The sequence below is a fragment of the Ursus americanus genome, chromosome 3 (genome assembly GCF_024610735.1).
Source record: "Ursus americanus isolate L20-20 chromosome 3, mUrsAme1.1.p, whole genome shotgun sequence".
NCBI lineage: Eukaryota > Metazoa > Chordata > Mammalia > Carnivora > Ursidae > Ursus > Ursus americanus.
In genome coordinates this window covers 90,681,087-90,695,991 of record NC_142129.1, presented here as the reverse complement: position 1 = coordinate 90,695,991, position 14,905 = coordinate 90,681,087, and the positions used below count along the sequence as shown (strand labels likewise).

The following is a 14,905-nucleotide window of genomic DNA, read 5'->3' as shown; positions in this document are numbered from 1 at the left end:
GTCAGAATAATAAAAGTTATGCTATTTTTCTTTCCTTGTCTCCACATTAATTTTAGACTTAGATCTACAATTAAATATATCCAAGGCTCACTGCTAGTCCTTCTGCCAAAGTTTCCCCAGGCCCCTCTGATTTGGATGAAGCTTCTCTCTTTGGATAGCCCTCAGGGAGGGCTCGGAGTACAGCAGGGCCTGAGTTATGCGTATTCAAAGCTGGCGAAGGATAGCTTGGCTGGGTATAATCCTTGGATCACATTCTTAAATTTCTTGAAAATGTTCTCCACTATGATCTTGTTTATTATTGAGAAATTTGATGTAAAACCTAATTCCTTCAATTGCTTTAAGGCCCAGAGGACTTTTAAATTTACCTCTACAGTGTAGTAGTTTTATTGGTATATGTCTCAGAGTCGACTATTCCATAATTTCCCAGACATATTGTAGGCCCTTCTAACCTATAGATCCAGGTCTTTGTTTTGGGAAAGTTTCCTTGAATTAGAATTTTCTTTTTAGTTCTTATTCACTGTTTTGTTTTTCTCCTCTGGGGACTTCAACTATGTAATGCTAACTCTTCTTTACAGGTCTTCGGTATTTGTCACATGTCTCTGGTTCTTTGTACTTGCTTTTTAAAACTGTGTTTTCATTCCCTTGGCTCTTTTCCTTCCTCTGTCTCTGTTTAATGCCCCTTATTATATTTTTAGTCAAATCTATTCTCCCTGGGGTGCCTTGAAATTTTCTTTCTTTTTTTTTTTAGTCAATATTATCCTTTTCTTAAATTTCTTTCCTGAGCTTGGTTTCTTTGCATTTCATATGCTCCTGATTTTTGTTCCTTTTTGTTCCAAGTTTTTGAATTTTTGTTTCAAGGAGTTCTTCATATCTACAAATGCCCATTTACAGATGTCTAATTCAGGTCGGGGTATTATAGTTCCCTTCTGCTTTGTGATTTTATTTTGGGGCAAAAAAAGATTCCTCATGAGCTGAAATGTTTTCTTTCTTTTTAGGTTTACTTCTTACACTAACTGTGTTCAGGTGTTGCCTGTCATTTTCTATTTGTTTTGAAATGTTTCCTACATCAGCAGTAGCAGATCCCGTGCAGACAGGAACGGCTTGTTAGGTTCCTTAGTTTGAGAGGCCCCTCTTAGGGTGATGGTGTGAGGTGCACTTTCTTCAATAGATGATATTTTGGGGGTTGCAAGAGGGGTTACTATGACTGCTGACTTGGTAGCTCGCTTTTATTTCTGTAATGCCTTTACTTTTTACCTTTTTACTACTAAACTTGCAAAGGCTCCTTCCCTTTCCAAATTGCCCATCTCCCCTGGAAGTGGGGCTTTCCTAGGTGGCTGTGTCTGCCCCCTGCAGTTCTCACACATCACCTTCCTTCTTTAATTTCTTCAATCGCCAGTAGTCTCACTTACCAGATCTCAGACCTAGTCTCAGTATTTCCTCACTCAGGATGGGTCCTGCCTTTCTGGGTGTTCCATATCCATGTAATACTGCTCTCTGGTTGAATAGTGTCTCCTTCAAATTCATGTCCATCCCGATCCCATCAGTGGGGCCATATTTAGAAATAGGGTCTTTACAGATGTAATCAAGTTAAGATGGGGTCATGCTGGATTAGAGTGGGCCCTAAATGCAATGGACTGGTGTCCTTATAATGAGTGGAAGATTTGGAGAAAGAGAGACACAGACATACACAGAAAGAAGCAGATCATGAGAACACATGGAGAAAAAGGCCAACCATGTGACCATGGAGCCAGGGATTGAAATGGCGAAGCTACAAGCCATGGAATGCCAAGGATTGCTGGCAAACACCAGAAGAGGAGACAGAGACATTGAACAGATTCTCCCTCAGAGCTTCCAGAAGAAACCAAACCAGATGACACCTTGATTTTAGACTTCTAGCCTCTAGAATTGTGAGACAACAAATTTATGTTGCTTTGAGCCACCTAGATTGTGGCAATTTGTTACAGATGCCGAGGAAACTAACACAGCCACCAACACTAGCCATCACTGTCCCCCCCCTTTTTGCCTGTGTAGCATCTGCCTGATGCTCAAGGCCAGGATTGGCTCCAGAGCCAACTCTTCGAGTTTGGGTGCTTCTTCCCCTCTTACACACAAATTGAAATCTGTAGTAATCTCAGCCTCACAGTATACTGTTAAGTGTGGACTATGAATGATGTTATTTATATTCCTTTTTAACCTGCATGTTTTTGGAAGATGTGTGGAGAAATTCAGATCTAGGCACCTGCTAATATCCTACGGGCAGTGTGATTTATTTTTAACCAGATCAAGTGAGTAATAGATGTTCTGGCATAGTGAGGACCCTGGTTCTCAAACTGAACACAACATCGGAATCACCTTAGATTCTTGAACACTATTTCCCAAAATTCTATTCTGTAATTCCAGGTCAGGAACCAGGATCTACATTCTGAAATAAGCTTCCCTAGTGTTTCTAATGTAGTCGATACCTGTGGGTTATCATACGTGAGCAATATAAGACAGGAGTTTTTCCATTCATGGAATCTGAGTTTTGAAGAAAGCAAAGAGATAAATAAGAAATCTAGAGAAATATACTCAGTGAAGCATAAATGACACATATATTCAGATAACTATAAATGACACAGATTCAGATGGTTACATTAAGCCATTTTCCTTAATATCTGTATTTCATACAAGGTATAATCCATAGATGCTCTCAAGGTGCTAACCAATCAAAAAGTTCCCTGCCTTGGCCTCATGTACTGGTCAGCCAGCTTTTTGTTTGCACCAGAGCCAAGAAACTTCATCCTCCTTGTGGAGTAAATTTTTTTATTATTTTTTTTGCATTCAGAGCCACTTATTGCCAGGCCCCATGCAACTCCAACTCTCTCATACAGAGGGCATTCCTTAAAGTTCATTTTTTCTGCAAACATATCTTTCCTTCAAGCCTGTGGAGGATTTTGGTAGTGAGAATTTAATCAATTTCTTGTCATCTTCACAGAATAACAATAGCACTTCATAGAGTAATGCTTAGATGGATTGGCTGACTGGATTTAGTGTGGACGTGACGTGAGAAACTTCTGAAAGTGAAACTAAATGATAGAAAGGCTTGAAAATGAGAGTTGAGTAGCAAGCATTCCATAGAAGTCTTCCAAAAATGTTTGCTTTCATCAATCCAGCCCACTATGTCTCATTAATATTTAAGCCTTTCCAGAAGTGATACCCTATTTGTTGGTCACATTAAGGACAAATTACACAGGAACCTAAATATAAAAATATAAAACTGTTCAAAGAAAACAGGGGGAAAGTTCACAACATGGAAGTTGGCAAAAATTTCTTGGGTGTGACACCAAAATTACAGGCCACAAAAGAAAAAATAGATAAATTGGACTTCATCAAAATTGAAAACTTGTACACCAAAGGACACAGTCAACAGAGTGAAAAAATAACCAACATTATGGAAGAAAGTATTTGCGAATGACATTCTGATAATGGATTAATATCCAGAATATATAAAGAACTACAACTCAACGATAAAAACACAAACAATCTGATTTTAAAAATGAGCAAAAAGACTTAAATAGGCATTTTCCCTAAGAAGACATACAAATGGCCAACAGGTACATGAAAAAAAAAAGTTGTAATTACATTTTGCAATATATGTCTGTATCAAATCAACATATTGCACATCTTAAACTTACACAGTGTTATATGTCAATTATATCTCAATAATGCTATATATATATGTATATATATGCATATGTATATATGTATACATATACACATATATGGCAATTCATGGGCAGAAAGGATCCATTTAAGAAACTTAAAGTCTCATTTTTGCTTTCAGATGAGCAAACTTAGGCCAAAACATACGTCTTTCTTGCTGAAAGCCAGAAAAGTAGCCAACAAACTACAATATTTAAATATCCAGCCGAGTCCTCAGATGAAATATATGGCTGTTGATCAGACTCTGGACTGCTATATGAAAAAGAATAACAGTTCTTACCTGAGCATGGTGTAATTGTCACTTGCATTAATATCTCCAGTCTATGACTTTACACTCCTCACATCCAAGCATGACTTTACACTCCTCACATCCAAGCATCAATTTTGTACTTGACTCTGTGTTGTTAGAGTTCTTTAAGAGAAGTACATTTCAAACTTTCATAAGCAAAATAAGAATGCATCAGGTTATATACCTATATGTCTAGTCCAGATGTTCAACCACTTCCTTCTCCTTGTTTTTCTTCTTGTCTGTCTCTGTCTCTCGTTCTTCACCTTTCATTTAATCCCGTCCATTTCCCCCTCTGTTCTCCATGTATTATTACCCTCTGTACTTCATATTGTCTTTTCTCACATGCCCAGGAAATATCTGCAAGCTCCCTTCTGCCATGTCAGGTGACATAGTCACACGTTCCAGGGATAAGGATGTGGACACCTTTGGGAGGCCATTATTTGGCCTACTGCAAATGGGTTTAAGTGTCTCATTGAAAAGATTTTGGAGCCTGACAGAGGAACAGGTTTGCAGGGTAGAAATCAAGAGTTCAGTTTGGGGGATGTTACATTCAGAATGGCAATGAATCATTAAATGGAGGTGTCAAGGAGGGAAATATCTGTGAGTCTGAAGTTTATTGGAGATTTATACACTGCAGTTATCAGTGTGAGAGTTAGCATAAAGAAAGATGCTCATCTTTTTAATGTCCTCAGTTTTTTCCATATCCATTCTTTCTGTTTAATTTTCAACATTTGCGAGAAGAGTACAGTATATATACTGTATATAATACATAATATAATATAATATGCATATGCTTAAAATTTTAATTTTAATATTCTGATATTTTTCAAATTAGTTTCTAAGAAAATTCATATTGCATGATCTTTATATTTTAAATTATTTATATTCATAGTTAAAATATTTAGTCCTTCTAAATATATATATTTTTGTCTTTAACCTTTGCTTTTTGGATTAGGCTTGTTGAAAAAATATATTAGATAAAATCATAAATGCTTCAATCCAATGATTCTACCTTTATTCCTTTTTTTTTTAAGCGAGGATATCTTTATCCATCATTTAACATTGCCTGGCTCTAATTTAATTACATTTAATTATAAATTTTAAAACTTATAAATTAAAAAAATTTTAAATATGGTTATTATTATCTTTGTTTAGTAATCAAGATGATGAAAGGCTGAAAAGTAAAATAAAAATGAATAAAATAAAAATACCATCATCCACTGGCTGAAGTGATAAAGCTAAAATGTTTTAATCCTCTTATATTAACCCTAGACATCTTGTATTCTAAAGAATAGAAGATGAAGTTAAACATGTGCTTCAAAGAACGAGTTCTCAACATTCGCTGCAACATGGATGGCACTGGAGGAGATAATGCTAAGTGAAATAAGTCAAGCAGAGAAAGACAATTATCATATGATCTCTCTCATCTATGGAACATAAGAACTAGGAAGATCGGTAGGGGAAGAAAGGGATAAAGAAAGGGGGGGAATCAGAAGGGGGAATGAAACATGAGAGACTATGGACTATGAGAAACAAACTGCGGGCCTCAGAGAGGAGGGGGGTGGGGGAATGGGATAGACTGGTGATGGGTAGTAAGGAGGGCACGTATTGCATGGCGCACTGGGTGTTGTACGCAACTAATAAATCATCAACTTTACATCGGAAACCGGAGATGTACTGTACGGTGACTAACATAATATAATAAAAAATCATTAAAAAAAAAAAAAAGAAAGGGATTCCTAACCCCCAATCCTCTACCTGAAGACAATAGCACATGTCTTCAGCTTCTAAAAAATTTTTTGTTGCGGCACAATAGACGTAACATAAAACCTACCATTTTAACCATTTTTAAGTGGATCGTTCAGTGCCTTCATGTTGTTGTGCAACCATCACCACCGTCCATCTCCAGAATTTTTATCTTCCCAAACTGAAACTCTGTACCCCTTAAACAATAACTCTCCTTTCACCCTGTTCCCCAACCTCTGGCAACCACCATCCTACTTTCTGTCTCTGAATTTGACTATTCTACATGCCTCATATAAGTAGAATCATGCAATAGCAAATAATTTTTTTAATTGCAAGGTAATTATCCTAATTTTAGTATTGTTAATCAAGCAAATTATACCCCCCCAACTGTAGGATCAACCCGTCATTGGTGTATACAAAGACCTCATGGTTTTGCAACGGAATCCAAGCCTTGGCCTGACGCAGAGTTGCCTCGGTCAGACAAATACAAAGCCTCCTTATTTATCCTATTTAGCTGAACCCTAAAAGTCTCACTGGCATTATGGGTCCTGCCTATATACTTTGTGTGTTTCTGACGGTGCAAACTCAGTCATAAAAATATCTACAGTACTTGCTTTAAAAGTACTTGCTGCCACTTAACTGTAAACAGACTTGTAATTTAGCTGTAAAACTTCATGACTTGCTGAAAGGGGCTGTAATAAAGTCATAATGACCGCTGGCGCAAACATCGTCAGAGAGGCCAAGGGTGGTCGGCTGGCCACAAAGGACGGTATGTATGATGTAAGCTGGGCAAAGCTTGGACCATGGCCATCCGGTATCGCTCTCGAGAGGTTCATCTTTCCTGTGATCTTCAGTGCCCAGCCATGTCAAATGCTGATGGATTAATGGTTTATTAACCAAGGGACTCAACATCAGTCTCAGCTTTGTTGGGGGTACAGAGACACTCTTCGAGATACTCAAGTCCCTTGAACAACAGTGATCTTTGTTTTGGCGGAAAGAAACGGGATAACATTTGGAAATGAAGGCTAGAGATAGAGACCGTTTCATGCTAAAAACGGTTCTCGTTGAAAGTCTAGTGTGCCATCTCTTACCTTGTATGTGGCAAAAAAAACAGGTCTCCTTTCTCCAGGAATTGCTGGAGGAAGGTTTAGCCAAGTGAGGAGGAGGTTGTTTTTATTCATTCTGAGGTGGGGAAGTATAATCAAAAGGTGGCCTCCTCAGGGCCAGAAGTTAGCTGGTATCAGTAGGCTTGCTTTCTGCTGCAGGGGCTTCCAAAGGTGACCAGGGAAGCCCTGTAATGGACCTTTGACTCAACAGACCAGAATCTGAGCAAAGCTATGGTCTCACCACCCCCACTGCACTGAGAGCTGTCCCTCGGGTGACACTAGTTCTGGCTGAAGCCCACTTCGATTTGCCTCTCACTCCAGACACAGCTAAGCAGCCCTTCAGAGGAGGAGAATTTGACTAAACAAAATGGCTACTCCACCTTGGCGTTGCCACAGAACAGGCCCCAGGATAACAGAAAATACCTTGATTTGGAGTCAGAAGATCTCTACTTGGGGAAAGAATTTTCTTACTGGCTTGCATCCTCCTTTGTAACATGAGGGGATTAAACTCATTTTCTAGGTTCTTTCTAGTTCTAACAGTTCTGAGTTTTGAGCTGGAGCGTATCTCTTAGAGCCCCTAGTACTCTAACCGTTCAGAAAGATGAGGCCAGAGAAGGACTGGATACAAGAGTACCTTTCTTTCGGTCAGGGCCTTTGCTTAGACACAGAGATGGAGACACAGAGAGAACCTAGAGGCCTACTTGAAAATATCATTTAATTTGAGATTTATCAAAATTAAATTATTCTAAAAAATACAAGGAGCTGACTTAGATAAATAACATGCTCTTTTATTAATCCTCTGTGGTTTGTCTTTTTTTTTTTTTTTTTTTGAAAAAGAAAAAGTATAGTAAATATAAACCTATCATTCTGGCCACAAGTTTGCCTACAATGCCTGGATTCACAAGAAACCCTGGCCTGAACACGGATCTCATGGTCTCTATTACGCGGAAAGAAAACACATTCTTATTTCCTTGCAAAGCCATCCCGTATAGTAAATGCCGGCTGTTAGAGGTGAAGGTGATTCTGTGCCTTGGTACGTGCTACCGAGTCTGCGGCCCACGTGAGGACGATAATAAATGTCGATGGCGCAGGATGATGGCACTCCACTGCGCGCCAGGCCCTCCCTGCTTCCCCCCTCCCATCTGCCCGAATTAGGCTTGATGCGTTCTACCATACTCCTTGCTCTTGCACCCCTGTACAAAACGACCAAGGAATCCTTACCAAGTCGTGAAACTGATTCTGAGACTCTATAATTTTTAAAATATCCAGTACTTTGCTCATAATTGCCAAAACTTTCAAGAAGCCACGGCGTCTTCCTTCAGAAGGCGAATGCGTGTATAAACTGCCATACATCCAAACAATGGGATATTAGTTGGTGCTAAAAAGAAACGAGGTATCGAGCCATAAAAAGGCACGGAGGAAACATAATGAATATTACTAATTGAGAAAAGCCCATCTGAAAAGTCTACATACTGTGTGATTTTTAACTACATTACACTCCAGAAAAGGCAAAGCTGTGGAGACAGGAAAGAAAGGTCAGAGGTTGCCAGGATTTGGGGGGTGGGGGAGAGATGGAACACAGAGGAGTTTTAGGGCAGTGAAAATCTTTAGTGTGGAACCATAATGATGGGGCTATATTACTACACGGGTGTCCAAACCCATCGAATGGACACCACCAAGAGCGAATAATGTGAAGTAGGACTTCAGGTGACAGATGTGTCACTGTAGGTTCATCAGGGGTAAAAATGTACCCTCGGGCACAAGGCATCGATATTGGCAGAGACTAAGCATGTGTGGGAGCAGGGGTATACGGAAACTCTCTGTATCTTCTCCTCTATTTCACTGCGAAACTAAAACCCCCTTAAAAAAATCATGGTATGGTGACCAACATAATATAATAAAAAATATTATTATTAAAAAAAATAATAAAAATAAATAAATAAAATAAAACTGAAAAAAAGAAAAAATCATCTTAATAAAATTTTTAAAAATCCATCCACCCTTTTCACATTTAGCATTTCTGCACTATTTTAAGTGATTTTTAAGACTGTAATCCAACTTATTTCCATCAGAATCAGATTTCCCTTGCTCCTCCTTGTGCTTGTTTTTCGGTTCTGCTTCCTGATTCATGGCCTGGCATCCTCTGCTTTGGTACATATGTGCCAAGAAAACCCCGCAGTTAATGTGGATTGGGAATGTGCTTTGATCTTCTGTCTGAAGATGACCATAAATCAAGGCAGGTTGGAAACCCTGTCCAGAGGGGCCTGAGCTTCCAGAACACCTCGGGGTGACCCTCTCAAAGGATGCACACCAATGGCACAGTCCAGTACTCTAAGGTGATGGCTGCTGAACAGCGTGTCTTACGAAGATTCATGTAATTAATCAGTCTTCCGCATGAAAAGGAGACTGAGGGCCAGGCTCCTGGACAATTACCAGCAAATTGAAACAGACAGTACCTCTTTGCCTGGCCAACGAGGTGGCCAAGGTTCTTGATGAGGAAGCGGGAGACTTAGGACAAGCTAGAGAGCGGTTGCCTTCTTCCTCACAAGCCCTCTCCTTGAGTCACTTTTTCATTGTCCGTTCTGTGGCCATTGGTTCCTAAGGTCCATGGGTGACTCCGAATCCTGAGTAGCCAAGTTCTGCTTAGAGCTGGAAGTTGTCTGGAATATTTACTCTGCAATGGACTTAAAGCCAAGTAGGTAGGAATCACAAGATGAAGGACCTCAAAGAGTCAGCTCAGACAGGACACCCTCCCCCACTCCCACTCCTGCAACACACACACACACCCATCCCAACTTATTTATTCCTTTATGCTCAATGGGCCTGGACTCGCTATATTATATTACATTATGTTATGTTATGTTATGTTATGTTATATTCTATTACACTAATCTATCTTTGCCCTTATTTATCTTACATTTTGAATTGCATGTGCTTTCTGAAAATCACCTAAAATGCCTTGAGAAGAAATAATGTACAGATCAATCACTTCATGAATGAAAAACTAATGAGGTGCGATTTTTCTTGAGAGGCCCCCTCCCTCCAGCCACAGGTTCTCAGTCCGTTCTGTCCCCGAAGCTCCCTGTGGAAGCATGGCTTCTATGCTGTCTTGTGGTTTCTTAAACACAGGTAGCTCCCTGAGTGTCTGTGCTCCTCGGGGATGAGGAGACTCCTGCTTTCGGCATGCTTCCCAGGGTCCATTGGCACCACGCAGCCCAGGCCTGGGCCCAGAACATACCTTCGATAACCAAACAAGCACTACTGTTTCAGCCAGCCAGATCTGCGGAATGACCTCTGGAGACCACCAGGAGTGAAAACTGCTGTTCTTCCTACATCACTGTGCCCACAGGTAGGGTGTAAATAGTGGTTGTTGAGTGACTGAGTGAAGGGCCTTGAGCAAGGTGGTGGTGAATGAGAGACACCAGCACAAGGCCACTTTCCCTGGAGAACACCAGTGTGTTCCTGGGGGTGCTCCAGACCACCAGGGGGCTGGTGAAGCGTGGGGATTCCCAGCCCCCCACGAGGCCTGACGCAGAAACCCCTGGGCTGGGCTCAGAGTCTGCAGGTTTAACAAGCTGTCCAGCTAATTCTGAGCCAGGTTTTCCCAGCTATGCTGGTGAAGGATAAAGGGCAGCCTGGAGGGTATGCCCCTCCCTGGAAGAGGCCACCTCTGCCCCCAAGCTTGATGTCCTCAAAGCCTGGCAGGAGGCAGGGAGCTGACACCAAGGCCAGAGCCAACACCCAGTGTGAGCTCGGATCAGTCACTTCCTCTTCACAGCTGGAAGATGAGCAAAACCCTAACCTCTAACACAGTTCACGTAGGCAGGACATGGAGAAAAATTAGGAACTACTTTATTCATGAAAACCAAAGTTTCTCCTTTGCTATGAAAACACATGACTGAACCTCAGGAACAAAGTAGCTTCATAGACTCTAATTTCAGGCATGATAGTACACTCATCAGTGGTCCTGCACTACCTGATGTTTGCCCAGATCCAGACTCTTAGTCTGAGAATCAATGAGAGGCTGAGTTCTTGAGAGAGTGGGGCCGGGGGTGTCCTAGCTCCACCTGTCCCTTGCTGCAGGAACTTCCGCAGGCTAGTTAATCTCTCAGGGACTTCAGTTTTTGTACCTGCAAAATAGGGGCGATAAACCCAACCCTCCTGGAAGGAAAGGGAGTGCCAAATACAATCAGTGGAAGGAACAGGGGTGACTGTGGCACAGAAGAAAAGCAAGTAAGTGGTCAGCCTCCCCAAGAGGCTGCGAGTCCCTCACAGTGGAGCCCCCGCCTGGTCCCCCAGCGCCTGCAGAACGCCAGAACGAAGGAGCTCAGGTGCATTTAACTGGCTGCAATAATAGGCAGTAGGCCAGGCCCCGTGCTGAGTGTTTCCCAGGCACAAGCTCACTTAATCCACACGGCTAGCTCAGCTACAGACAAGGCAGCATAAAGAGGCTTAGGGAATCTGTCCAACGTGGCAGAACATGACCCTGAACTCAGAATTCCAGCCACAAGTCCCCGGGGGGCAGAGAGGGGCCACAGGAAGAAAAGCTGGGGCTTGGAGATGCCTGCGCGGAGCCCAGGGTGCTTGCTGGACCTGGAGGGACAGCAGGATTCGAGACCAGCAGAGACAGGGGTACCAAAGAAGCTGGAGCCAGCATTCCAGAGCTGGAAATCACAGGCTGTCCTATGCAGGCTTGTGGATGCCTGGAGGCAGCCTCACACCCAAGGTGGCCACGGTCACTGTGCGACCCAGACCTCTCTGCCTGGGCTGCCCAAGTGCCCCTGGGCTGGGCGCCTGCATCTTCAGAATCCAGCTCCCTCTCTCCAGGGAACCCTGCGCAGTGCGGCGGTGCGTCAGCGCCCGGTGGCAGCTTAAAGACTCAATTTCCTGGCCTCTCGGCTTTGCGTCACCCTCCTTAATGACATTTCAACATTGAGCGGGTTTCTGGGTTTTTTTTTTCCCCTCTTTCAATTAAATATACAGTAGGTGTTTTGTGTTTAATTTCCTTAAGAAAAAAGTGTATTGTAGGGGTGAAATGGTAAAAAAAAAAAAAAAAAAAAAAGGTGGAAGGGAGCCATGGCAGTTTATAAAAACCATATTGTGTGCTCCAGGGACTGGGGTGCCTTTCCGGAGCCTCTTCCTTCTCCTGGGAATACTCATAACGTGGGCTTATGAGTTGTGCTGCTGTGTTTTCCTTACAGCCTTTCCTCTCCCTTTCAGCATGTGCCGCGTCACCGCCTGACTTGCTTGTCTTTTTACGTGCTTCGCACAGGAGTGCTGCCGACACAATAGCCCCGAGCCACGGGCTCCGGAGCCACTTCTGTTCTCTGGCGGAATGACCTCCATGGGGCGTATTTATAGCAACAGAGGTGCCGAGGGCGGTGGGGGGCAGGGGTGGGGAATGAAGGGCCCGGCCTCCCAGGAGCACACCCCGTGGCCTCCACAGAGGACCTCTGTCCCGCCAGCGTGGTGGCGGGTGGGGAGGGTGGCCGGGGCCGGTCTGTTAGCCGCACGGCAAGGACACCAGGTGTTCTGACCCTCTCTCCTCCTACATCAGGAGCGCCTAGCCCCGGGCGGGGGGGGGGCGCAAGCCGAGGCCACTGTGGGGGCCCATGGATGGGGGGACAGGGCTTGGCTTTGTGCCCCTTCCCCAGCCCCAGGGAGAGCCACCCCACTTTTAGACGGTTCCTTGTGGAAGTTCTGACGTGATTTTGTTTGAAGAGTTTGTCCCTGATTGAAGGAACTCTACACTCCGCAAACGAACCATCTCATGGCCCCATGAGAGCTCAGTTTGTCCCCTCCCACACACACCCTCCCCATCCCCTCTCCTCCTTCCTCCTCTTGAAATCCTTCAGGCCCCGCTGGAAGCCATACCTCTCACTGAAGGCTCCTGGGGGCGCACTGCAAAGACCCCCCAGGGGGATCTCTCTGCTTCTGGGAGACAAGCCACTCTCGCCAGCCAACGGAGTGATCATTCGGGGCACAACTTTGCTCCTTTCCCCGAGGTGAAAGCTCTTCTGTGGCTCGCCCAGCTCCTAGAAGATAAAAAACCCAAATACGTTAACACAGCACTCAAGGCCTACACACTCTGGGCCTTACTTACTTTCCAGCTGCTCCCCTGCCTCCCCATCACCCCCCATGTGGCAACCACGTGGACGCTTTATTCACTCAATGACTAAGTATTTATTGAGCAACTATTAGGTCCAGGAATGCTGTCAATGCTGAATGAGAGATGCAGAATAACCACCCCGTGGAACTTGCATTCTGCAGGAGAAAAGGGGCCTAAGGGCAAATGCACAAATCGTATGGCCAGCGGGGATTTGCAGAAACCAAGGTGAGTTGTGGGGCTGTTTTGTAGAGGGTGCGGGGCCAGGACTCTGGGCAGAGGCTGGACAGGTGAGCACCTGGGACGGGATCCAAGGATGTAGCGTCCAGGCAGGGCAGAGAAGTAGGAGATGTGGGCGGGGAAGCCGGCAGGGTCAGAGGCAGGGTGGGAGTTCTCGGATTTCTTCTCGTTGTGGGAAGCTGTGGGAGGGTTGGAAGCAAGTGGAGGGTGTGACCTACTTTCCTGCTTTAAAAGAGCTCTTTGGGCGCTGTGTGGAGAATGGTGGTAGAAGGGGAGTCAATCTGTAGCTAATCTTGCATTTAGGAAGTACTGCACTGTTGAAAACATTGTAGCATGTTGCTACTTGTTACTTAAAACTTTTTCCGGGGGCACCTGGGTGGCTCAGTCAGTTAAGCGTCCAATTCTTCGTTTCGGCTCAGGTCATGATCTCAGGGTCCTGGGATCGAGCCCCATGTCAGGCTCTGTGCAGGGTATGGACTCTGCTTGGGATTCTCTCTCTCCCTCTGCCCCTCCCCCCGCTCACACGTTCTAGTGCTCTCAATCAATCAATCAATCGAAATAAAACCTTTTCCAGTATACTCTGCCATCATTATGAACTTCTGTGGGACAGTTTCTCCGTGGATGGGGCGGCTTTCCATTTGCTGAAAGCTCACTGTTGTGAGGCCCGAACCCTGCTCCCTCTTTTTTTTTTTTAATTATGTTCAATTAGCCAACATATAGTACCTCATTAGTTTTTGACATAGTGTTCAACGATTCATTAGTTGTGTATAACACCCAGTGCTCATCCCCACACATGCCCTCCTTAATACCCATCCCCCAGCTACCCCATCCCCCCACCCACGTGCCTTCTGTAACCCTCAGTTTGGTTCCCAGAGTCCAGAGTCTCTCATGGTTTGACTCCCTCTCTGATTTCTTCCCATTCAGTTTTCCCCCCTTCACCTATGGTCCTCCGTGCTATTTCTTATGTTCCACATACGAGTGAAACCATGTGATAATTGTCTTCCTCTGCCTGACTTATTTCACTTAGCATAATCTCCTCCCGTTCCATCCATGTCCATGCAAATGGTGGGTACTCATCCTTTCTGATGGGCCATTCTCTTACACCACACACAAAGATAAACTCAAAATGGATGAAAGACCTAAATGTGAGACATGAATCCATCAAAACCCTAGAGGAGAACACAGCACAACCCTTTTGTGGTTGGATTCATTTCTCAGTCCCAACCTCCAGGGTTCTCCAGAAGTCCTACTTCTTATCTGTTCTATTCCGCCCCTCCCTTTTTAAACTTTGGGTTTTAAGTGATTGGAAACGTTCCAGAAAGTCTTCGAGTTACATTTTTAACACCCCTATTGAGGTGTTAGTTGTATTTTTTTAAAAACCTGCATATACTCACAGTGTACGAAACAAACGTTGACATAAATGTACACCTCGTGAAACTACCACAATCAAGATAGCGACCCCCAAACCGGTTAAGCAGCAGGTCTTCCGCACCTGTAGTGATTTTTATCTACCTGTTCTATGAATGATCGAGAGAAGGAAGCTGAAATCTCTGACGACAGTTGTAGATTTGTCTCTCTCTCCTTGAAGTTCTATCAGCGTTTGCTTCAGGTGTTTTAAAGCGCTAGTATCAAATGCATGAACATTTAGGATTGGAATGTCCTCTTGATGAATTGAACCCTTATCATTATTAAATGAGCTTCTTTATTCCCGGTAAT

General features: G+C 43.6%; 1 protein-coding gene across 5 annotated transcripts in view; it reads right to left on the bottom strand.

Moving 5' to 3' along the window:
• The window catches only part of LOC148110435 (uncharacterized), an 81,584-nt gene that overhangs the window by 49,202 nt on the left and 17,477 nt on the right, over positions 1-14,905 (bottom strand). For 2 of the 5 annotated variants that reach the window (XM_087861204.1, XM_087861205.1), the window contains 2 exons: positions 12,718-12,878; positions 3,983-9,527 (listed from right to left, as the gene is read on the bottom strand). The gene's annotated coding sequence lies outside the window, so the exon portion shown is untranslated. The remainder of the gene's footprint in view (positions 1-3,982; positions 9,528-12,717; positions 12,879-14,905) is intronic. The other 3 variants (XR_015724069.1, XR_015724070.1, XR_015724071.1) reach the window with 2 other exon arrangements.